General features: G+C 35.6%; 1 protein-coding gene across 2 annotated transcripts in view; it reads right to left on the bottom strand.

Annotated features, from left to right (window-relative positions):
- Positions 1–25,675, bottom strand: part of LOC145672745 (uncharacterized) — a 137,236-nt gene that overhangs the window by 45,443 nt on the left and 66,118 nt on the right. The window lies entirely within an intron of this gene.

Below are 25,675 nucleotides of genomic sequence, written 5' to 3'. Positions count from 1 at the left end.
TTGCATTTGAATTATTCAGGATTCATTGGCTGCATAATTTTGGTGCTCGTGGTCCTGTATTGATATCCTATGGGTAGTGAAAGACCAGAGGTCTTCAGCATCGTGAGGTAATTGGCAGCTAGTTGAGTTAAGAGGCAGTGAACGCAAGTATAGAAAGCCATAAAAATATAGCGTTTGAAGCCTATGTGTTGAGCACGCCTCACACAGTTGAAAGCACGTGCCATCCTGTTGACCACTACCCCTGGTGAGCTGTAGCGCTAAGGAGTTCGAATTTTACTTTTTTTGGGCGAGTTAATGAAACTTCATAGGTTCAAGTTAATCAATCTAAGAATAAAGATAAGTATTTCCTTGTTGCCAATAATAAACCTTAAAGTTCATTATGATTTAATTAAACACGTTCTTGTTATTATTGTTCATTTAATAAATACACCACCTACGTTTAGATATTGCTTTAGAGAACTTTTTAACATGTTTGTCTACCCCTCAGTATTCGCTTTGAAGTAAAAACAGGTTAAACCAAACACGCCTTCAATGTACCAAATTGAAACTCCCACTTCACAGAGTTTTTTTTATTGTTCTTTCTTTTCTTTTCGTTTAGTACCCACAAAATATCCTATTTTGTATGCATGAGACGGTAACGAAAATATATTGTAGGAAGAACAGAAGGTAATGAGCCCGCACCAATTAACACGGAGACAACTAATCACCAACGGAGCGGAATAGAAAAAAAGACTGTTTCTTGTTATTTAGCTACATACACGTTATAACAAAGAGTAAGTGATCATGGGATAAATATTGGTGTTTCGCCCTGCAGGAGTCCTGTTCTTTATTGGATGTCAGTTAGTGGTCTGAATAGTTAAGTAACAGCTTCCGAAAGAAATTACAAAAAAAAGTTTGCGTTTCTTTACATGAGTAACATAATCCAATAATTGTTTCTTTTTTCTTTATTCTTCCCCTATGCATCAGATTACAGCTGCCTACTAAATGCGTCTAATCTATATCCTAATGACGTGCCGTCTTGCTCTGTATTTTTTTCAAGCTACACACGTATGGTGTGTTTTACTACACATAATACGAATACCGTGTCTAAATTTGTAGATGCCTTGAAGTTTGTTAATAAATGAAGCTTCTTAATTTGTGTTTTGCTAGGTTTGACGTTATCCAATTTCGGAAGTAGTATCTTACATTTAAACCTAATGATTTTTTCACACATTTATATAAATCTACACCGTTGGCTTGGCATACTTTTATGCATTATAATGAAGATGTCGCATGGCTTTAAAAAATTTAAAATGAGTATCTTACAGGGGAATGGGGTTCAATTTAAAAATTATTAAATATTTCAAAGCCCTTTAGGTTAGACAACCCAAACGACTCTGTTGTGTTCCAAGTTGCATATCGTTCGACCACTGCGAATTACCAGCACTTTTATTAGTTTTATCCATAAACAGACTTGACTGACTGAGGTTTACTGGGGAAGTCAGTAACGAAGCTATTTGTCCGTGTCACGTTACCTATAAACAGAAATGATATAAAATGAAAACTTTGAGTTTAACGTCCCACGTTTATGCCCTTAAGGATAAGGGAAACAGATGACTAAGGCAAGTAGATGATGATGGCAGAATTGGTGGAATGAAATGTGGAAGGAAACGGGAGTACCCCGAGAAAACTCATGGACACGATGTTGTCCACCACAAACTTACTTAGCCAGAGACTCAACCAGGGACCCCACGCGCCAGAGGTAAGCGCTCTATCACTAAACCACCGTGCCCCGCATTATCTATAAGCAGAGATTAAATTAAATAGTAAATATGTATTTTCCGGTTGTGCGAAATCAATTTAGCTACGTTGTCACTCCCTCAGTGAGGAACCTCTCATCTCACCCTTTCCTTCATAAATGTCGAACCGGATTGCATAATACACAAATCGAATACCTTTGTCAGTCCTTGAGGGGAAACGGTAGCTCAGTGGTAAAGTGCTTACCTCTGGTGTGTGGGGTCCCCGGGTTCGATCCCTAGCCAAGTAATTTTGTGGTGGACAACATCATCTCCTTTTGTTTTCTCCGGGTACTCCCTTTTTCTCCTACATTCTCATTTTACCAATTATTCCATCATCATTCACTTGCCTCAATCATCCGTCTCCCTAAGGTTACAGTTCATAATTATGGAACGTAAAACTAAAAGATTTAATTTCAAAGATTATTGTCTGTTCTTATAGACAACCCTGACAAAAAAAAGTCAATAATAAACGAGTTAGAAACCTTCAAAATAGGTACAAAATAGGAAACGAAAAGATAGGAATCAACTTTCTTTGAAAACTGAGTTTACAACATTAGTTGCTGAAGTTCAAATATGGAACAGAAATCGATGCCAAAAGAAGGTGTTGTCTTTTAAAGTAGACGGTTTCTGAATTATAGAAAAGGATGCAAATTGGGAAGATTGAATGCATATGTAGTGTGAGCTCTCGTAGATATTTCTCAAACTACACACGAAAAATTACATTTTCTTTCAGAATACAAAATTTCTTTGCGTTTTTTTTTTTTTTTTACATTGCAACATTCTCATACATCCAAGAAAGCAAGATAAAGAGAGCAAGATTTAATCAAATCTTGCACACATGTATTCTTTTAAGCTGCCGTATATTGTTCGTGTAATGGCGTACGTGAGGAATGAGAAACTCAACTTCTGTTCTCTACAATAATTCTTCTATTTGTACAAAAAAAGAAAAATAAGAAATAAAGATGAAACAAAATATTCACTGCAGGAATTATTCAAAATTTAAGTACATATTTCAACGTTAGGAAAAAATAAAAGGTAAAAATAATAAATTTCTAACAATTTATTAATGGGTCAAATTTTTCATTGTTTCTTCAACTGTAAGGGAGCAATTTTTTTTTAACATTTTTTAAAGGATTCCTTTAATATTAATGGAGATTAATATATAGAATAGACAGAAGTAAGCAAAGATTTTAAGAATTCAGGATTACAGAAGCAATGGAACTTTATTATTAGTAACATTAACCCCAGTGTTCTCCAAGACATAAAGTATTTCTAGGCTACATCTGTGTTGACTTGAATAGAGAAAAACATTAAACATTTTGATTAACCAATAAATTTTGGTAAGAAACAAGTCTTCAGCCATATTTACAATATAATTAGAATTGCTTTATTTTTCAACTTGTCTTACGTAACAATGAGCATCATTCAAAGAAAGAAACTGGGTTTTTCAAGTTTTTCTTTCTTAGTCATAGAGGAAGAAACACCATATGATGTTGGTAATTTATCTTATTGTAACTTGTGTGCAAGAACACACTGCTGTTAGCGGACTTAACTGCTTTTTTAAAGTTATATACGATGTCATGCTCCCGTAATTGAAACCCACATTTTATGTGTCTGTGTCAAAGACATGGCTACTGCTAATTACGTTTTGGACTTGAGATTAGAGCTGAAATAAAAGAATTTGCTGTTATTAAACGCCAAATAAACGAACCACATGAGCTCCCAACGTGAATTGTAATATACTTTGTATTGCAGAGCTCCTTCGTGGCTAAACGGTTAGCGTACGCGCCTTTGGCATGGGAGACCCGGGTTCCATTCCCGACGGGAGCTCATGTGGTTCGGATTCCACATAAATCAGTAGGTCCACGTCTCATATAGCTTCGATGCTGAACGGGACGTTAAATTTAAAATCAACTCAACTCTTTTTAATGAAGTTACTCCAGTTTCAAATTTCGTATTTTCTTTTTTCAGTTTAACATCCCACGATTATGCACCGAGGCTAAAGAGATGATGAGATCGATTATAATAATGAAATGATTAAAGTGGGAGGAAACGAGAGAAACCCTAGAAAACTGGTGCACATGATGTTTCTTCACCACGAAGCCAATATGACAAGAGCTAAGATCAAACCAGCGCCAGAGGGGAGCGCTATACCACTGAGCTACCACGGATCTCACACTGAGAAAGGAAACGCATGTGGCGTACGTAAAAACGTAGGTTAAATGCGTAAATCTGGTAGATTTTGTACTTAACGTACAGCAAACGTATAACTGAAAAGTATACTCTATACGTACTTTCTGTACAAGTGTTCCGAATAAACATACTTTCCGTACGAACGAAAGAATTGTGTATAGGCGGTCAGAATCTTACGTATAGATGGACGTATGTAACATATAGTTGATGTATGTAATATACGTATATGTATGTAATATACAGAAGACTATTAGGTGTCATACATTCTGCAACGGCATGATGCAACATCTAAGTGGGAAAAGTATGTAGCATATGGATAACGTATGCTCCGTACTGATTTCCGTGGTAAACTCATGGATCCCGATATTTGTATAATATGCCACTGTCCGGATAACGGATTATTCTCAGTGCAATTAAACTCTTTCTACTGTACTATGTCAAACCATGTATGTGTTTATTATATGTAAGTTCTGAATACAATATTATTTCCCCTTAAGACGCGTAAAATCTTCATTTTTGTAAAAAAAAAAAAAAAAAAAAATTAAAATCTGGCAAACCCTATTACAGAAACACATAAAGCTGTTTTTGTTTGATATTTGTTAAACAAGAAAAAATATATTTGTTAATAAAGATGTACCAAATATTCAATAAGTACGTACATTATTTCACACATACACCTTCAAATGGAATTGGCTATTAATATGCAATTCGTTCATGTTCTTTAAATTGTGTTTCATATGTGGCGTTAATCAAGTTAGATTTTACCTTCTGTATGAAAAAAAAAAAAAAATAAGATTTCAAACTTTTCTAAATAGGTGTTCGTGTTTGTCAAATCTCTGCAGCATACTGTCTTGCACTGTCATCTAATTTGATCTGTCTAAATTGATAGATTACATGAAATCGTTCAAAGACCCTTATGTGAAACTATATATATATACAGTGAAACCTCTCTAAAGCGGACAGCCGTGGGGAATCAAAAATTGTCTGCTATAGAGAGGTGTCCGCCTTAGAGAGGTTCAATATTTTCTTACGTAAATTAAGAAACAAGGTAATATGCAATTAGAAAAAAAAATGCATGAATCACGTATTTATGAATATTACCATATGTTGCTGTACCTGCATTATCTTGCGCCATCCAGTTCGAGGCACAACATGGGAATAAGATGTTATAAGTCTCTGCACTTTACACTTATCGCTACTTACTACGTTTTCAGTGTGTTGCTTTAATTTGTGAGTTAATTGCAGTCCAGCAATGACTTTTTTAAAAAGACAATATGCGTACCCGGGGTCAAAAATACCAAACTTGTCTTCTGTTTGGTTAGAGATTCCAGCGAAACGGTAGAATGATATGTCATTCCAAACAGTGGGCAACTGTCAATCACTTTTGTTTCTGAAGCAGGTTGAGTGGGAGTGGAATGCAAGCAAAGGATATAAGGATGTTGTGAAACAGAGACCCTTCCTCTGGATTGCTGAACAGACAGTTGAGGAGGCAAAATGTCACACCCACATGTTCTTTCTTGGTGACATACATATGAATCACTAAAAGTGTATTTTTACTGCACTTTCCAACTTGTTTGTAGGGAAACTGTCCGTAATACGGAGGTAAATAATACCTATAAAAGACAAAAAAGACTGTCCGTGTCCGTATTAGAGAGTGTCCGCTTTAGAGAGGTTTCACTGTATATATATATATATATATATATATATATATATATATATATATATATATATATATATATATATACTAGCAGCGTTCACCCCGCTTCGCTGCGGTCACCCCGGAACGCAATAAACTTTGTTACTTAGATAATTTTTACTTTTTCGCTTTCAAATTGCAGTAAATGTTAACATTATAGCGCCTGTCATTTATGTTAACCCGCCGAGTGACACGGTCATGCGGGTTGCATATAAATACGTTTATTTTTACCTATGATGAACTAATAACAAAGGATTTGTACGTATGGACACTTGAATGGTCAATTATCTCAAGACACTGGTAATTAAAAATTAAAGTGATATGATAAAAACCATCTAGGGTCCAAATCCTAATAACCCCCCAAAAATAAAAGAAATTGGTTCAGCCGTATTAGCGTGATGAGCTAACAAAGGATTTGTGCGTTCTCTTTTATAATATAGATATATATATATATATAGAGAGAGAGAGAGAGAGAAAGAGAGAGAGATAAATAGATAGTGTGTGCAGTTTCTTTCTTTACCAACGATTTTTCTATCTGTTCACAATTTCTATGCACCGATGTTTCCAGGACCTTACATTTTGTGCGTAGCTTTGGATTTGTGATTGAAAGAGAATGAGCACAGCTTTAAGAAGGGAGCAAAGACACTATAAACTCTGGTAAAGACAGTAAAGAGGATCACGTCAAATGGAAGCCACCTTTAAAGCCACCGCTACCCGTGAATGTGTTAATGATTTATTGCATTAATGAACTAGGTCAAGATAATAATTGCTCTAGTTACTCTTGTAAAAGAAGAAAGAAAACAGAATTCAAAAATTCGATTTTGTTTAACAAGTTAAGTGCCTCATGAGACCGTGAGACATGTTAGTCTCACACAACCTGTTGTTACCTTATGGCCTGTGGTGACTCATTGATCTCACTTTTTTACATTAAAACCTATTGCAGTGTATAGTAGTTGGTCTGGTAGCACGAGAAACAGCCTTGCCCTATGGAATTGTGACTCAATCGTGGTCTCACATGCAGAGCCTGATTTAGGTTTGGTGGGAGCCCTAAGCTATTGAATATAATGGGGCCCCTTTATGTATCTTGTCATAAGGGGGCCTCTTTATGTGTCCAAGAAATGAAGAAACTAGTGATATTTTAGGAAGCAGGCTAGCAGAAGAAGTCCCGTTAGTTACGTCATAGAAGCCTATACAACAAAAAGCACTGATGTTGCTATATATAGGCATTATTTTGTTTATTGTTTTTCTTATATTTTGGAAATGTACATCCAGATTTTCCTTTAATTGTTTCGGGTTCGCAGCAGAGTGGGGTCCTAAGCTATATATATATATATATATATATATATATATATATATATATATATATATATATATATATATATATATATATATATATATATATATATATATATATATATATACATATATATATATTAGCTTATACGTAAATCCAGCATTACACATGGCTGTAGCCAAAGTGGCAAAAATAGATCGTGCTTTCCACGTTATCCAAAGATCTAATGTATTATTCAAGTCACTCAAAACTGAGGGGAGACAACAGTCACTTGGAGTAAAAGTACAACAAAGCGTGCAGAAGTTGCCGCTATATCAAACTCGTTACTAGCTTATGCTTCGCATTTTCCCAAGAAAATCCGGACACAATCGGCTAAACTTTGCATGGTGATATGTTGGTCCCACGCAGTCACTAAGCCTATTCCTGGCATCAGTCTTTCTGGGGCCACGTGAGACTAACGTATCATAACAAAAAAAAAAAAAAAAAGTTTCAATATTACATAGTACAGAATTACCTAAAATGATTAAATTACTAATTAGAAAGACACAAAAAAAACATAAATCAAGAAAATACTCTTTGGCCATAGGGGATGTTTTTGTTGCGATATGTGTGGCACTTAACCTGTTAAGATTTATCGTGTGGTGTAACGGACGGATGGACGAACATTATAATCTTATAAACCCCACTACATGGTCCTAATAAAGCAAATCATTTAGAGGAGGGTGGAAACCATGGATTTTATTACGTAAAAAGTTTACACTCGCTTGATATCCATAGCATAAACCCAGCGCCGTAATTTAGATTTTTTCTGGGGCGAACCATTAATACGCGTATTTGGGCCCCCTAGAAAAAGTAGTATTTTAATGCTTGGACTCCCTCTCTCTACCTTTCTCTTACTCTTTATGTGTCCCCGGAGCCTGTGGGCTCTCCTGCACGGCAAGGTCTGCGGTGCCGTTAGTAAGGCCTCTGGGCCGTTCCATACATGACTAATTAATTAAGGGGACAATGTTGATAAATCTCAAACTATACGGATAAATATTATTTCTAAGGCCAATAATAGTAGATATTTTTTTCTGAAACGGGCCCACGACTCATTTTTGTTATACTTATCTTTTGTGTGCTGTTTTGTTTATGTAATGTAGTGAATCTGGTTGGTGCTTCATTTATAATTTCATGTTCGTATCATATATGGAATACGAACACTTTGTCTTATTATGGCCCCCCTTTGAACGGCGGGAAGCTTCCCTGGGAGGGCAGTTTCCCCATGCCCCCCACAAGTTACGGCCCTGCATAAGTCATCCAGAATGCGATACCTGCACATTATTATATATGAAGTTCCTCTATTTAATTTTAAAATATTTGAAAAACTGACATTAATTACATTATCATACCCATTTATTTCAGAAGAAGGAAGTTTAGTTAAACTTATTCACCTTTATGGGTTTCACTGAATTATAAATTAGATTTTAAAAAATAAAACTCAATGAATGAAGAATCAATATGAAATTCATAAATAAATAAATAAACCAGGATAAAATAAATGGAAGACTTGATGAAAGATAAGCGCCTGGAAGCGTGAAATGAAGCGCTTTCGATATTCACTTAGCTTGGCAACGATGAGTGGTTGTGGCTTCCCCAATAATGGCCTCCCCTTTGAACAGGGTTAATTACTGATTTTCTCTGCAGCTCTCTCTGATACAACAGAACAAAGAACAAAGGGGGATCTGCTACCACTAAGCACACACATCTCATATACAGTGCATCGATATGCTTTAAAAGTCATTCAGTTATCTAATTTTATCTTTCTTTTCTAAAAAGAATGAAAAGTTAAAAAAAAATAAATAAAGTTATCATTTTATTACGCATTCGTTAATTTCAAAATTGAATTGCTAATTGATGATAGTAATGTCTTTCTAGTTTCCATTTAAGCAAAATTATTAGGTTAGTCGTATTTTAAACATAGTGCAGCCTACAAGGTTAGACAATAGTCAATTTACTTACTCGAAGACTATAAGAATTAAATTATAACTAGTATATGTTACTGTTGAAGAAGACAAGTAAAAAGAGAAATAACCTACTACTTATAGTATTTTTTTCTTTTCTTTGCTTTTTCTTTTTCTTTTTTTCTTTTTTCTTTTTTTTCTTTTACATATACGTACATGGAACGTCAAAATGATGGACCCGATATCATAAATTTATTCTGTGAAATTTAACGAACATATGCGCTTCGATTCGTAGTTCTCACGGATTGTTTCCCTTTTCTATCGCTAGAAGTCAGCAGCGAGCAGTTAGGGAAAATTGCGTTAACTGGAAAACAGAGATTTTTCTGTATGCTTGATTACCATGTAAACAAGTCTGTGATTAGTGTGCAACGGCATCTGCGTACCAAATATGGTATGAACAGTGGTGGATCTAGCCTAGGGCTGGGGGGCCTACTCTAACAGCACAATCACATAGCAAGCATGTTCCTATCATGTTCCTTCAGGTACATGGGAATGTGTCCAGTATGTGCCTTATGTACCTCTGAGAGAGAAATCACATGGATGGCAAGTGATAGTCACAGTCTATGTCCGCCCCTAGGCACATGCCTGACATGTACCTGGGGAACATGCCTAGTATGTTCTCGGTATGTTCCCCATGCCATAAGCGTCAATGAACCACAAAATTACTCCCCCAAAATATGTTAAGTCACCTATATGCGTAATGTGTTCACATTAAGGTGTCTAAAAAAACATTTTAAACAAATAAAAAAAACGTACTCCAGGATGGGCGCGAACCATCAACCTTTGGATTATTAGCCGCGTGCTCTACCGACTTGGCCACGGAGGCGATGAAGACAATGTCGCTTGTAGAGAGATAAATTATTGAGGTCCTTTGAATTTGGCTAATCAGAGTGCTCCTTTAACCGCGTATATTCGACAATAACAGTTTGGGATCAGATAAAATCTACTCGCCATGTAATTTTATAACAAATTGACGAGTGTCTATTTATTTTATTTTATGGTTCTTCCATATCCACTTTCAAATGGTCAGCAACAGTTGCCATCTAATAAAGTTACGTTTGTTGCTTCTAGTGCACAATCGCTTAGAAAAAGAAGCAACAAATGCATCAAATGTAGGAGATGAATTTAGAACACCTAAATGTGGCATGTCTAGCACATCTTGTGCTGTTAGGGTATCTGAAACAGTATGTACCTAAAGGACGTACCTAGAACATGACAGATATATGTCCCAAGCAGGCCCGCAACTAGGGTTTCTGTCACCCGGGGCAAACACACAATTCGGCGCCCCCCCCCCCCCAGGTTTAGTCGAAAAGTATCACTTACTTATGGATTGCAACTGTAAAAAACATTCTTAATGAAACCAGTTATATCGATTTTTAAGTACTTCAATCAAACTTACTTTAACCACAAAAATATATTACATTCCTTATGTGCTCACAAGTTTTAAGAATAATTTTGTACATACATTTTGTTTTAATGCTGTATGAAGAAATCAAAACAAAATGAACTAGAAAATATCTGCCACATTATACAGTTATTAATTGAAATAACACATTTAGTTTTAATAACCCGAAGAATAATTATGATCATACGCTTTCATATTAAAATAAGAAACTAATACAAAATAAACTAGAAAATATCTAGTATACCTACATCATAAAGTTATAATTGAAATAACATTTAGTTCTAATAAACCCAAAAATAATTTTGTACATAAGCTTTCATTTAAAAATACAAAAACAATACAAAATAAACTTGAAAATATCTGATATATTATAAATAGAGCAACCCAAAAGCATAACAAGCATAATAGCAATTTAGACATATGGTTGGTATCTTTAACATGGGTGTGGTTGTCTAAGGGTCCGGAAGAAACTAATTTTAAAGAATAATAAAGCATAATTTTAGAAAATAAAGCATAATTTAAAATATATAGCATAATTCTTGGAAATTCTATTTAACTGCAAGTTTAACATATACTATATTAATATTTTTTAAAAAAATATTTACAATGCAAAATCATTGAGAACATAACAATGCAATGTCTGAAAAGCTTATTTTTATTTCTGTAAACTTTTCGGTGTAATCCTTTGATGTGGAGAAAAGAAGAAAAGAAAAGAAGAAAACTTTCCATCAACAATGAAGCACACAAGAACTCCACACTATATTGTTATGTGTACCTCTCGAACTTGAGCACTTTCTGTACTTTTTGTGCACCTTTCTGTATACTTTCTCTTTCTGTATATATGCACCTCTGAGGTGCACACAAGTGATAGAAAAAACTGATTCGAGTAAAGCATATCTCTTTACTGTGCATTAACTAGAAAGTTCATTAAATATGAAAGAAATTGCTTCATAAAATATTAATAAATAGATCAAGATATTTAGATTATTTAATGTATAGTAAATATTATACATTATACACGATTAATGTAAAACAATGATTGAAATTAACAATAAAGCATAATAAAGCATAAGTGGACTGATAGATAACAATTCAAAGGCCTCGAAAAGCTCTCAAGCAAAACTAATAGATAAAACTTCATACAGCCTTCACTCGCAAAATCCCTTGGTAGGCGCAGTGTTGCCAGATCGGAAGATTAAAAAGTAGCGAGGTTGTGCTCCGAAAGTAGCGAATTTCAACTATTTGTAGCCCAAATATAAAAATGTCAGATGTCATGCTGTGAGTTGACAGTGGTCATGCGGCGACCGCAATTTCGGATCATTGACGGTGGTGTGTTAAGGCAAACTACATGCTACATCATTGCATTAGAACTGTAGTGTGCGGATGAACTGGGCAGACAGTGATGGTATAAAATGGGCGATGTTTCTGATTTTTCAAGGAGACATGTTTGCTTAAATCAGTTTTGTGGGCTCTGAAACACATTTTACAACGATGACAGTATGTTTATTCACTGTTATTCCTTTTTTTTTTTTTTGCTTAGTTGCTAAATTCTTTTTCCGGAAGCCATGAAGTTTCGAAGATTTACTGCAAATCCACTTACGGATTGTGTTAATATAGACAATACAGTATCAAAATTAAATTTCCGATGTTCATGTTTACACAGCTCGGCATAACTGAGCTCTTAATTGAGAGAGCAATACGGTCAGTGATACCATAACAACGTAAACTCAACAAAAGTTTAATGTTGTCAGATCTGGAGGTTAAAAAGTACTAAAACAAGAATTGAACTAGTATCGAACATCTTAGTTTTAGTAAAGCTGTTATTCGTTGTGAATAGAATACTCAACAAACAAATTTTATTTTATTATATAAAACTAATAATTCGTAATTTCATATATAAAAATAAAAAAAGTAGCGTATTCATAAGAATTATAGCCTGCAGATAATTAAAAGTAGCCCAAAAAGTAGTGTCTCGCCCAAATTGAGTTTTTGGTAGCGAAGTCACTTTAAAAATCGCCCAATCCGCTATTTGTAGCCCAATCTGGCAACACTGGGTAGGCGTACAAGAAACACTTAAATACACCGAGGCATGTAACTTATCTTTTCCGCCACAAAACTGCCCTCTAGTTTAAAAACATTGCAGCAATTGCGTAACATTACAGGGGGCGCGTCTGAGCTAAACTCTTCAACCACCAGCAAGCAAAAATCGCTAACTTTTCACCCCCGCCCCTATTGATAACAGCGTTTTAAACTTCAGAGCTGTTCTCAATGGAATTATAGAGCTTCTTCGTGGCTAAGCGGTTAGCGTACGCGCCTTTGACGTGGGAGACCCGGGTTCGATTCCTGGCGGGAGCTCGTGTGGTTCGGATTCCACGTTAATCAGTAGGTCCACGTCTCATATAGCCTTGCTGCTGAAAGGGACGTTAAACTCAAAATCAACTCAACTCAGTGGAATTATACAGACAAACAGCTCCTTGTGGTAGGAAAAGGAAAGGGGGCAGATTCTCTGTGGTCGCCCAAGGGAACAAATGCATGCAATATTAGATTTTTAATGTATGACATTACACCTATTTAGATGAGACTCTCTCTCTCTCTCTCTCTAAAAGAGGTCCCATGGAAAAGGCCAAGTAAACTTTTGATTTCTTTTAACCTCTAGAATAAGTTCCTCAAGGGAAAGGGTGCGATTTTTAAAACAAATGATATACTATCTTCTTTCTGGCGCCCTCTCCAACCACGCGCCCGGGGCACGTGCCCCCTCTGCCCCCCTAGTTGCGGCCCTGGTCCCAAGTGACGACATAAAAACAAATGACTGTTAGAGTGCGAAACTGAGCCAGGTGTATAAATTCTATATTTATGGTACATAGTTGCAAATATCAATTAGCTGTAACAAGTACCTAAAACTGTAGGTAGCTGAAGTACATACTTAGCACATGAATATCATATGTGCCAAGTGTCGGGTGCTAAAAAGTATCTGAGACACCTAAATGACACATGTCTAGCACATCCTGTGCTGTTAGAGTAGACCCCCAGTTCCCTGTCGACGGGTCACGACCTGGTTGGTTCTTCTTCAAGGTGGCCTGTCAGAGGAACGGGAACGGAACGTCATGTGTGAATTAAAAACAGACAACCCTATGAATTTTCAGAATCGAAGTCTGAAAAGAAACTTCGTGCAGCACGGCACGGATAGGACATGGGGAGGGAGCGGCACACTATGTGTGAATTAATCTTTAGAGTTAATCAAGAATTAGAATTTAAGGGAAGATAATGAATTAGGGTTATATTTAATTAACCATACTATATATTATCATTTTACTAATGTCATAATGAAAAGGCTGGTAAGAGTATTGCCTCATTATCTGTTTCATCTTAATATAAGTGTCATGGTTATTGCATAGCATCAACTTTTAGGTTTACAAAAAAAAAAAAAAAAAAAAAAGGTCTTTCTCAATTTTCTCTACAACTTCGCATGATAATTTACACTCATATCATTTTGTTCATCTTAAGGAGATACATCGATCATCTAAATGTTTTATCTTTGAACAACGTTATGCGTTGAATTAGTTCAGTATGACCACCCTTTCTTGAATGTATGACTCATGGTATAAGTAGTTCAATGACGCTTATTAATGTATGTTCACTTTTGGGTACATTTCAAAGACAATTGTGTACCTACAAAGAATGCAAAGTTTGTACTATCTGAAAGCAAGAGCTCTTTGATACGTAATCTGAATTTTATCTCATCCTGAATATGTCGAAACGGCATAGTTCGCACTTGATATTTTGGTTCTAAAGAAGCCTCTTAATTCTAACTGAGCTTTCTTTTGAAACCATTAGCATATTTCTAAATAGTAGTTGATTGTCGCTTCATCCCACTAAATAAATATAACTAGATGACGTATGGTCAAATAGATAACGAGTATCAGCACACTGACTCCTATACTAATACCACATTGACTTGATCCCTAGTCTTCCGTTGCAAGCGCTGCTATCGGCTGAAGGAATTCCACTCGCTTTCTCTCGCTTAGCAACAGCTGAACCCTTATTGGCTCAACGCGTGGGTGTGAGCTTTAGTTCGCAGTTTTGCCACGGCTCAAGACATTTTGGCAGCACAATAGTGATATTACTGTTCAATACAATGCCTCTTAATTCAAGTAGATCTCTAATTGCTTCATGATACGAGTAATCCGTAGAGATTCATACTTGAGCCTAAAAGCACCAAAAGATACTAAAACTACACAGAGAAAAACCTATGTAGCGTACGGAAAACGTAAGTTACATGCGTAAATCCTGTAGTTTTTGAACTTAACGTACGACTAAAAATAACATCCTCCATTAAACGTATAACTGAAAACATATGTTTTATAATATTTTCCGTATAAGTGTTCCTTCTACGTATACGTACTTTTCGTATGAAAGAAAGAAATGTATTTAAGCGGTAAGGATTTCACATACAGATGGACCTATATAACGTACAGCTGGCGCATATAACACGTATACCGAAGACTATTAGATGTCAGACATCCTGCATGCGGAATGACGTAACTTCTAAGCGGAAAAAAAGGCAGTACGTACGTAGCGAATGGTTAACTTATGCTTAGTACAGATTTCCGTAGTAAACATATGGGTCCTGTATATGTGTACAATATACCACTGTCTGAATAACGGATTTTTCTCAGTGTAAAGAACTGCCTGTACTGGGAAAAGTTATACAGATTTGAGATTTAAAAAAATATTCTTTAAATTTTTGAAGCGAATTTCTAAACATTTAGCAATAGTACCTTCTTGCATTTGAAACAAATTCAATTGCAAGTAGTTGGAGAAATATTTGTCAATATTTTAAAAGGCACTTTAAAAAATAATAATGTTTTATAATAAGTTTCAGTAGCAAAAGTGTTAAAATTAATGCAAAAAAATGAAATTTTTAAATTTTACGTCTCGCAGATATGTCCAGATGGTTGAGGAAAGCAAATATTTATTTTAAAAAAATGGTAGGATTTGAACGTGGGACAAAACGGAAGATCACTGAAAAATTCATGAACAGAATGTTTTTCAGTTCAAACTCACATAGCTTGGATCGAACCAGAGACCAATCCACAAAGGATGGGCGCTCTACCGTTGAGTCACCGTATTTTCCCATGCCTATTGAAGAACAGGAGTTTTATTTAAAACTGAATTACACTACATTGCTAGTTAAACGATTGTATGATTAAACAAGGGGCCGCGGTGGCTCAATTGTAGAGCGTTTACCTCTGATGCTTGGGGTCCCTATTCGATCCCAGCCCCCGCCAAGTGAACTTTGTGGTGAACAAGGACCGTGTGCGTGGGATTCGTCGGGCTTCTCCCACTTTCTTCATTCCTCCATTTCATTCATTTTCCATCATCACATTCTCCTTTAGCCTAACCGGCATAACCGTGGGATGTAAAACTCAAAGATTTCATTTCATTCCATTTTTTTTTGTATGATGAAACAAATATCACACAACGTATAAATCAAAATTTTTACATGAAAAGCAATATTGATAGTTACAAATACATGTCTTAATCCGTGATGGTTTTCCATTTATGTTCACTTTCGGTTGCTAAAATAAATTTTGCGTCTTTGAAACAATGAAAATAGCATATAAATGTAAAAAAAATGATTAAACACTAAAATGAAAAACAAGAAAGAAACAACGAAGAAGTAGTGATACCTAACAAAGTAAAAAATAATAAAAATAAGAGTCAAACAGAGGGAAATAAAAAAAGATCGATTAAAAGTAAGTTATTGGAATCATCAAAATGAGGCTTCACTTAAAAACACAAATTAAATTACAAATCAAAGAAGGAAACTTGAATAACACAGGAAGAAAACTTATAACGAATCTTCTGAGAAGCAGTAAATTCAGTTTAAGTATTTTCAAACTTCTTAACTGATTTAAAATTACTAAAATATGATACCGAATACTTTTCTACGTACACCAAATGGTACTTTAACTGAAGCTGGAAAATGAGAAGACTAATGTTATAAGCAAGCTTATTGACATCAAAGTCAAGAAAAAATGGCATAATTTTGCTGTAAGTCATACAAATAATTACTAGTGTCTTATTTCTATTCGTTTTCATATGAATGTGCAGGTTAACTTAAAAGGTACTGGAAGAGAAATTTGTAAAGATTAGTATAATTAGGACTAATTAAGTACAATTGGACCTCCTGCCCGTTGCAGCTCGGAGGTTTGAGGTTTGCTGGTTAAGAATGACCTTGCCCGTTGCAGCTGGGTCTGAAGGAACCTCTTGCCCGTTGCAGCATTGAGGTAGGATTAAGATCTCCTGCCCCTCGCAGCTTAGAGGTCGGATTAAGATCTCCTGCCCATTACAACTCGGAGGTGAGGATAACTCTTCCTGTTGCAGCTCAGAAGTAGGGTTAGAGTATTATCTCTTGCCCGTTGCAGCTAGAGATAAGTAGGAGATGACGAATTAACAACTGATATTTTCTCCGTCGGCTATTCACTGATGCTTGTGCGGAAGTATGTGGATTTTATTTACTAATATGGGATGCTTCTAATATGAGGGGATATATATATAAGGCCGGATCCAGGATTGTTTGAGGGGGTGGACCAATAACTACCAAAATAACCAGTCACACTGAAACTCTTCAAAGTGACATGTGACAATATTCCTTATGCCTGACAATATTGATGCATAGAACGGAGGAATGTATTTTAAAGAGGGTCGCAAGTGATATGCAGGAAAGAAATGTTCTCTCCTCTTGGCTTTTGTTTCCTTCCCTACTTGACAAATGTTATATTGTTTTGCTTGGTGAATCTTTTTCCTTAACATTTTGCAAAGCTCTGTTTCGTTTTAAGCCTCAAACGGAAACATGACGGCAGAAAATTTCCGAAGGTGATGGTTTAGCATCAATCCGGCCTTATATATATATATATATATATATATATATATATATATATATATATATATATATATACAGGGTTTTCATAAAGTATGGACGGATTTAATTCGCTTATAATTTACATAAAAATGCTCATATTGAAATCAAATAAAGTGCAAACGGTAGCGGAAGGATTAAATTTTTACCTGTAATTTGCACCAGCTCCGTTCATACACCGCCACACCTCCAACTGGGCGCCATTTATGTCCACACATTCGCGTAGGCGGCGCTGGAATCCACTCACAGCGTTCCGCCATGTTTGATCCGAAATGCCAGCCACAGACGCCCTGATTTTGTCCTTTAAGTTCTCCAAACCACTTGGCTTCTTTGCATAAACTTCCGTTTTCACATGACCCCAAAGCCAGAAGTCGCAGGGGGTAAGGTCGGGTGATCTTGGCGGCCAAGCGGTCGGGCCACGTTGGCCAATCCATCGATTAGGGAATTTCTCGTCAAGGAACTGTCTCCCCTTGATTGCATAGTGAGGGGCTGCATAGTGATTGCATAGTGCTGGCTTTTTGAACTCTTTGGTGAACTTTCGACACACCAGAATTGGTGATTTTAGCTCTGCGTACCACAGAACACATTGTGCTTTCTCTTTCACTGACGCCATCTTTGATACGGTAAAAAAAAATAGTCTTCTCAGAGGAGTTTTTCATTTATTTATTTCTTTAAAAGACACACACACCAATACAGCTTACAACTTACTTTTAACAGTCAACATTGAAACAACAATGGATGGAATTTGGTAAGAAACTGACCCTTGCCCTCCCTCTCCCTCTCTCAACGTGTTCAGAGTTGACGCTTATCTAACAGTGTTGCCAACTAAAAATTTAATCCTTCCGCTACCTTTTGCACTTTATTTGAGCATTTTTATGAAAATTATAAGCAAATTAAATCCGTCCAGACTTTATGAAAACCCTGTATATATATATATATATATATATATATATATATATATATATATATATATATATATATATATATAATTTTCGTTGACCAATTTAAAAGACACAAACCTACTTGTGTGTTATTGCCGCTACTAGCTTATTAACTCTGATCTACTCCTCCTCACTAGTCTAATAGCAGGCGCGTGTGTATTTAGATTCCCGACAGGAAAGTACAAAAACTTTAATCCCACAATCATTCACTTTCATTCCTTATCCGTCTTCTATAGCCTAAAGAGAATAACCGTAAGCTAAGAAAAGATCATTTCAAAACAGTAAAAAAAAAAAAAAAAAAAGAAAAATCGATTCTGATTTGGTTCTAGCAGAGTGAAGCTGAAGATCCACCAATCAGCGTTTGGTTCCCAGTGGGGGCTCTCAGCCTCGTTAAAAAATCCTAGTGGTAATTAGGATTCAACTTTAGCAAACGTTTCGTCTCATATAGCTTCTTTTCTGGAAAGTAGTGTTCAATCAATAAGTTTTACTGAATTGTCAACTAAGAAATCAGACTTACCACGTAATTAAAAATTTATAAACTTTAGATTCACCTTGTTGCCTCTCTTTAATTTGATCAATTCGTAAGAATTTTATGTCCTGTTTTAGCAACGAGGACATACGATGCGCGTGGTACAGCCTAAAACATTTGTAGTTATTGTTTCTGTCAGAATAGTGATCGATAAACTAGATTCACTACTATATACTGTTCAGTCGACAGTTAGGCAATTGGAAATAAAGTGGTAAAAGTTTATCTAAACCTCCACTCGTTTCTTTTTTTGTTCGAAGCTTTGTAGCCCAACCGGGAATCATACACTGCGCACTTTAGCCACAGTCATAAATGAAATGAATAGTTTCACATTCCACACAATATGACTTGGAGGCAATATGACAATATGACTCTGTTAAAGAGAACAAATCAAAATCATTACTGTAATATTGAAGAATTCTTGTCATAAAATTATAGACATTATAATATTCCAAACCTTGAAATAAGATAATTATTTTGATTGGCATGTTTTTAAAATGTGCAAAAAATGTATTAAAAATTCTTAAAGTCTTTTTTCCGGTTATTTCGCAGCAAATATCTTTAATAAATATAATACTATGCAAATATTACATAATAATTATACTGTCTACAACGATTTAATATCTTTCGTAAAATTTGATGAAAGAAAAATGCGTGAACCAGACATCTTGATGTGATGCTGCAATATTCAAAACTGTAATCATATAATTATTTCACAATTTTTTTTCTTTTTTAGAAGAGACCTTCATCTTTGCAATTCTTGTCGGTTGTGATATTTCTCTCCTTGGATGATTAAAAATGAACGGATGCGTGAAATATTTTCCTTATAAGCTTTTGACAACTGAAGCGTGTGTGATGTGAAATTAAGCTGTTTAAAAGATTTTAAAAATGTAAGCAATTGGTAGAAATTTTCAAGAGAAGTTTTTTTTTTTTTTTTTTAATTTCTGTTGCAGGGCGTCAGTTTTAAATCTATATATATAAAAGAGAACGCACAAAATCCTTTGTCCGCTCATCACGCTAATAGGGGTGAACCGATTTCTTTCATTTTTGGGGGGTTGTTAGGATTTGGACCCTAGATGGTTTTTATCATATCACTTTAATTTTCAATTAGCAGTGTCTTGAGATAATTGACCAATCAGGTGTTCATACGTAGAAAAAATCCTTTGTCCGCTCATCACGCTAATACGGTTGAACCGATTTCTTTCATTTTTGGGGGGTTGTTAGGATTTGGACCCTAGATGTTTTTTATCATATCACTTTAATTTTCAATTACCAGTGTCTTGAGATAATTGACCATTCAGGTGTCCATACGTACAAATCCTTTGTTATTAGTTCATCATATAAAAATAAACGTACTTATATGCAACCCGCATGACCCTGTGACTCGGCGGGTTAACATAAATGACAGGCGCTATAAATCACTTGAAAGCGAAAAAGTAAAAATTATCTAAGTAACAAAGTTTATTGCGTTCCGGGATGACCGCAGCGAAGCGGGGCGGGTTGGGGTGACCGCAGCGAAGCGGGGCGGGTTAACATAAATGACAGGCGATATAATGTTAACATTAGTGCAATCTTCTATGGTTTTTATCATATCACTTGAAAGCGAAAAAGTAAAAATTATCTAAGTAACAAAGTTTATTGCGTTCCGGGGTGACCGCAGCGAAGCGGGGTGAACGCTGCTAGTTTAGATAATGAAAATGAAATTCAACATACTCCTGCACTTGCAACATTAAAGCATTAAGATTTATTGCTATTTATATTCTGCTTCTAATAATTGTGTAAATGCAACGACTTATAGTTTTCCAAATTATATTAATACGTCATTATCTTAACGTGGTACTTTCCAACAATATTGCTTTGAACAATATATGCTTCTAAATATTATATTTAATAGAAGACCCGAATTAAAACTCATGTCCATCGGAGTGAATTGCCTTATAAATTGTTTTCTTTGTTGTTCCTCCTTAAAGTTCCAACAGCGTGAAACAGATATAGCAACGTGAAATATATAACTGGTGCTTTAAAAATGACGCCCACGGACTATAGAGTACTTTTCTACAAGTCAAAATAAAGCAAAAAAAAATATATTTATAATTATATACCTTTTGGGTCCTCGTCTGGAGACATGAATTGCACTATGTGGCAACGTCGTAGATAAAAGAACTACAGAGATCTACCAATCTATCAAATAGTTACATCGATTCTTTGCAGATGGAAGTTAAAGTCGATATAAGTTGACACTAGCACCATTCATTAGCATAATCGATGTAACTGCTCGATGGACTCAAGAAGCAATGCTAATGGTTCAAAGTTAATTTGCGACGTTGCCATATAGTGAAATTTTGATTCCCTATAGTGCATGGATGCAAATAACCGCTCGCCCACTCGCCCGGAGCCAGTGGTTCATCGGTGCGGGCAAGTTATGTATTTGGTCTAGGAATTAATTCGTGCGGGTGGACAAGAGATGGCGCAACGAACGGAGCGTCCCACAGTTCCGTGTATCCACACATGTGTTGCAAACCCCTGTCATCGCGTATCGTTCGTAGTATAGGGCAGTGGATTAAAGCGTCAACAACACCAGTTTGTAGTTAAGTGAACATGGCGCAATTTGTGCCTGATAAAGTGTTTTTGCGGGGTGTCCTGCTGCATTACTTTAACATGCAGAAAAGTGCGACTGAAAGTCATCGTATTTTGGTGGAAGTGTATGGTGACCATGCTCTAGCTGAGCGAACGTGTCAGAAGTGGTTTGCACGGTTTAGAAGTGGTGATTTCGGCTTGGCAGACCAAGAGCGAGCTGGACAGCCAAAAAAATTTCAAGACGAAGAATTGACAGCATTGCTCGAGCAGGATTCGTGTCAAACGCAGGAACAACTTGCAGCAGCATTAGGCGTTGATCAAACAACAGTCTCCAAACGCTTGAAAGCCACGGGAATGATTCAAAAGATGTCACATTGGGTTCCACATGAATTGAAAGACAGAGACGTTGAAAGACGAAAAACCATTTGCGAATTGCTGCTTCAACGACAGAGCAGAAAGGGGTTTCTGCATCGAATTATTACGGGTGATGAGAAGTGGATCCATTACGAGAACCCTAAACGAAAAAAGGCCTGGGTGAAACCAGGTGAACCAGGTCCATCACAACCAAAACGAGATATTCACTGTGCAAAGTTTATGCTGTGCATATGGTGGGATGTGAAAGGTGTGGTGTACTATGAGCTGCTGCAACCAGGTGAAACTATGAATGGAGAACGTTATCGACGACAATTAATGCGTTTGAAGCAAGCTCTGGCCAGAACACGACCAGAATGGGAGAACAGACATGATAAACTTATTGTTCAACATGATAACGCTCGCCCACATGTCGCAAAACCGGTCAAAACCTATTTAGAAAATGTCGGATGGGAAGTTTTACCCCACCCGCCGTATTCACCAGACGTTGCTCCTTCGGACTACTACTTGTTCGATTGCATGAACAACGATTTGATTGGACAGCGGTTTACTTCTTCAGAAGATATCGAAACATGGGTCTCTGACTGGATCGCTTCCAAGGATGAGGACTTCTTTCGCCACGGAATCCGTACATTGCCTGACAGATGGGCGAAAGTGGTGGCTAGCGATGGACAATATTTTTCTTAAGGTATTTATGTATTTTGTGTTTGTACTACAGCTTCAATGTGTGCGTACCAACCGCACGAATTAATTCCTAGACCAAATAACAGTAAAGACTATAAAAGTCACGATTGAGATGTGAGATGTGGCCTAGTAGCTTTTTTCTTCGGCTAGTAAAATTTTGTTGCTTATTTGCATTCCTGCTTTAGTGGCTGAAGGAGGCCCTGGAGGGTATGCAATTATATAGGATTTTCTCTCTTTTTTTTTTTTTATCTGAAGAACAGCGCTCCGTTGTTCGTGCGCTCCATTTTTAGAACACCCGTCTTCCTCCAAGTAAATCCTGAAATGACATCAATAAGTTGTGTTATAATGTTGAATGATTGTTATGATTTCCGTGTTATTATGATTTACAGTGTTACTATATTACGTACAAAAATGAACCGAAATCAAACAGCTAAAAAGAAAGGTGTGCTGCACCGACTTCAAAACGCGAGCGGAAAAAAAAAAGAGTCCAATTGAATGTCTGAGAGACGGCTAACTTTGATTTTTCTCGTTGCTTGTGACTGAGGTCAAATGACCGCCGAATAAATGCGTTTCTATTGAACGCAAAAACGTCCTAAGTTCTCAACTGAATTGAACAACATCGCCTGACTTGGGATTATTTCTATTCTATTCAGCAGAACTTATTTTGTAGTATTAAGAGGATTTTGAGTCAGATTGTAATAGTATGCAAGTGAATAGCCCTTGCAACATAGGTGCCAATGAATTAAAAAAGACCTAAATAAATAAATAAAAAAACGAGGAAAAATGTCCAAGGGAGAGGCATACCAATTGATAGATAACATTAAAGTTAACAAAATGATAAGAGCGAGTTTAAACCATCATGTATAGTTTTGGAAAAAGTTGAGGAAAACGATTTTTATAAACCTAAAAATTGATGCTGAACGATAACTACGCCATCTATTGAGGTGAAACTGATACTAAAGGATACTCTTATCAAGATTTTTTATGACACTACTAACACAACAGTATAGCAGTTTTTCTCAACCGATGTGCTGCGACACAATGATGTGTCGCGAATACATGTGAGGTGTGTCGCGAGTTGTTTTTTAATGCCTTCTAAGATCTTTCGCAAAGAAATTATCTTTAGAAGAAAATTAAAAAAAAAAATATCGTCAATCGACTTGATTTTACACTTGTCTTCCAAGTTCAAAGCTAGAAAGTTTGCTTTCTACGCTCTTAATTTTTCTTTGGAAAGTATAACGATACTGGTTCTTAATCACATTAATATTGAGCCATTAAAATACATCAATTTATCTTTTTGCACACTTAGTTTAATAAATATATATGAGAAGTGTACATTTTAGTTATACACACCTTTCCAAGATGTCTACATGCTTAACTCACTCAATATTTCTATTTATTTTTGTTGTCATGACGACGACATCGAGATTTTGATTACATAAAAAACATTTGAATAATCTTTTTATGTATTAACATCATAACTATATTATTTCTTTTACTTTCTCTTCTTCTATTAGCAGAACCTCCCTAGTGTATATTTAAAATATTCAAATCACATTATAGCCCAAAATTACAAGTTAATAATTGTTAATAAGTAAAAATATACACAACATACCGTTGTAAAAGAAACATATTGGACACAAAAATAATTGCTATAACACGATTCTTGGTGTTTTCTTCCCGATTAAAATCACAAGAAATATACAATTTTAAACAATCAACACGTCCGCCCCGACCACGCCTCCTTGATCTGGACGCCGAGATAAAAGTGTCTCTGCCAAGAAAGAGTTTGTCCATGCATAGATGCTTTGCAAAAATCGTTGGGGAAAAATATCTTACTACGTAGTTTTAAGTTTGGGGTTTTCTTATATTTCTGATGGTAATATTTCTTTCTCATATTCCTGCTTAAGATTCATATTTTTTTTAAAAAAAAAGTTAATATATTTCCCTTCAAGAATCTTACGTAATTTGCTTCTGAGATTTGTATCTCATAGCCGTTCCATAATTTTTAAGAAAATGTATTGTACGTATTTTTATGTGCTTGCTTTTTTGCATCTAGAAAAAAATTTCACATGCAGGGGTTTGAAACAAACTTTGGTGTACCTCAAAGAAAAAAAAAGTTGAGAATCGCTGGTGTACAATATCGTTAAATATGCGAGCCAAAATCGTGATTAATTCTTAAACTTTACTTTGTGTTTAGGTATAATATTGTGTAAAAAAATAGATATACCAGAAAGATCACGCCGAGCTGAACAAAATTATATTCTTTGGGGTTGTCAATTCTTATGCGTAGTGTTTTTGAAAATCGAGAAAAAAAATCTATGATACTTAAAAGTCCGTTGTTCATTGTCTGTTTCGTTAGAACAGATGGCTTATTTATTTATTTATTTATTATTTATTCGCTGTATATGTAAAAACACGTTCTTAAGTACAATATTGTTTCTATTGTCTTTTGTCTCTAATAACTGTGACACAGATGGTTCTAACACATCAATACACATAGTTCTGTCAGTGACACACATACTCCTAACAGTGACACAGCCTAAAAGTGACACATATACTATTAACAGTGACACATAGTACTGAAAGTGACACACATACTCTTAGCAGGGACACATAGTACTAGAAGGGATACATATACTCCTAAGTAACACAATCTAAAAGTGACACACATACTCTTAAGAATGACACATACTACTAAAAGTAATATATACATATTCATAACAATAACACATAGTCCTAACATTGACTAGTCATCTCTTACGTTTAGAAATTTAAATGTTTTGTGGGCAGCAATACTTCATTTGTTGTGCTAATCTGGTTTCTTCGATATTTCCAATTTTTCTTTGCATGAAAGTTCCAGATAGTTTTGTCTTCTACACACACGTACGTTTTATATTAATTTGACAGCATTATGTTTTAATTTTGTAATTAATTTTTAATCTTCAGAAGCTGTTATAATCACATTAAATTGTGCTATTTGTTCAATGCATTTCAAGTGTTTTTTTTCTTCCTACATAGCTTAGCAGTTGTTTACTAAAGAAACTAGGAATGTAAAGTGAATTTAAATTAGCTCTCTATGCAATAATATCTCTCTCTATGTTTTAGTGTTATGGCTACAGGCCTGTCTAGGATGAAAGTTAAACTTGCTATATACTATAAGATAGACCCTACTCTTACGATTTTTTCTAGAGTCAAAATCTCAACGTGTATGGCATCAGATCGCATGTCATTTTTTTTTTAGTTCTGAACGATCCTATGATATTTCCATTTTTTAGAGCACA

Source organism: Thermobia domestica, chromosome 16 (assembly GCF_964235325.1).
Source record: "Thermobia domestica chromosome 16, izTheDome1.hap1.1, whole genome shotgun sequence".
In the NCBI taxonomy this organism is placed as follows: Eukaryota; Metazoa; Arthropoda; class Insecta; order Zygentoma; family Lepismatidae; genus Thermobia; species Thermobia domestica.
This window is presented reverse-complemented; position numbering and strand designations above follow the sequence as displayed.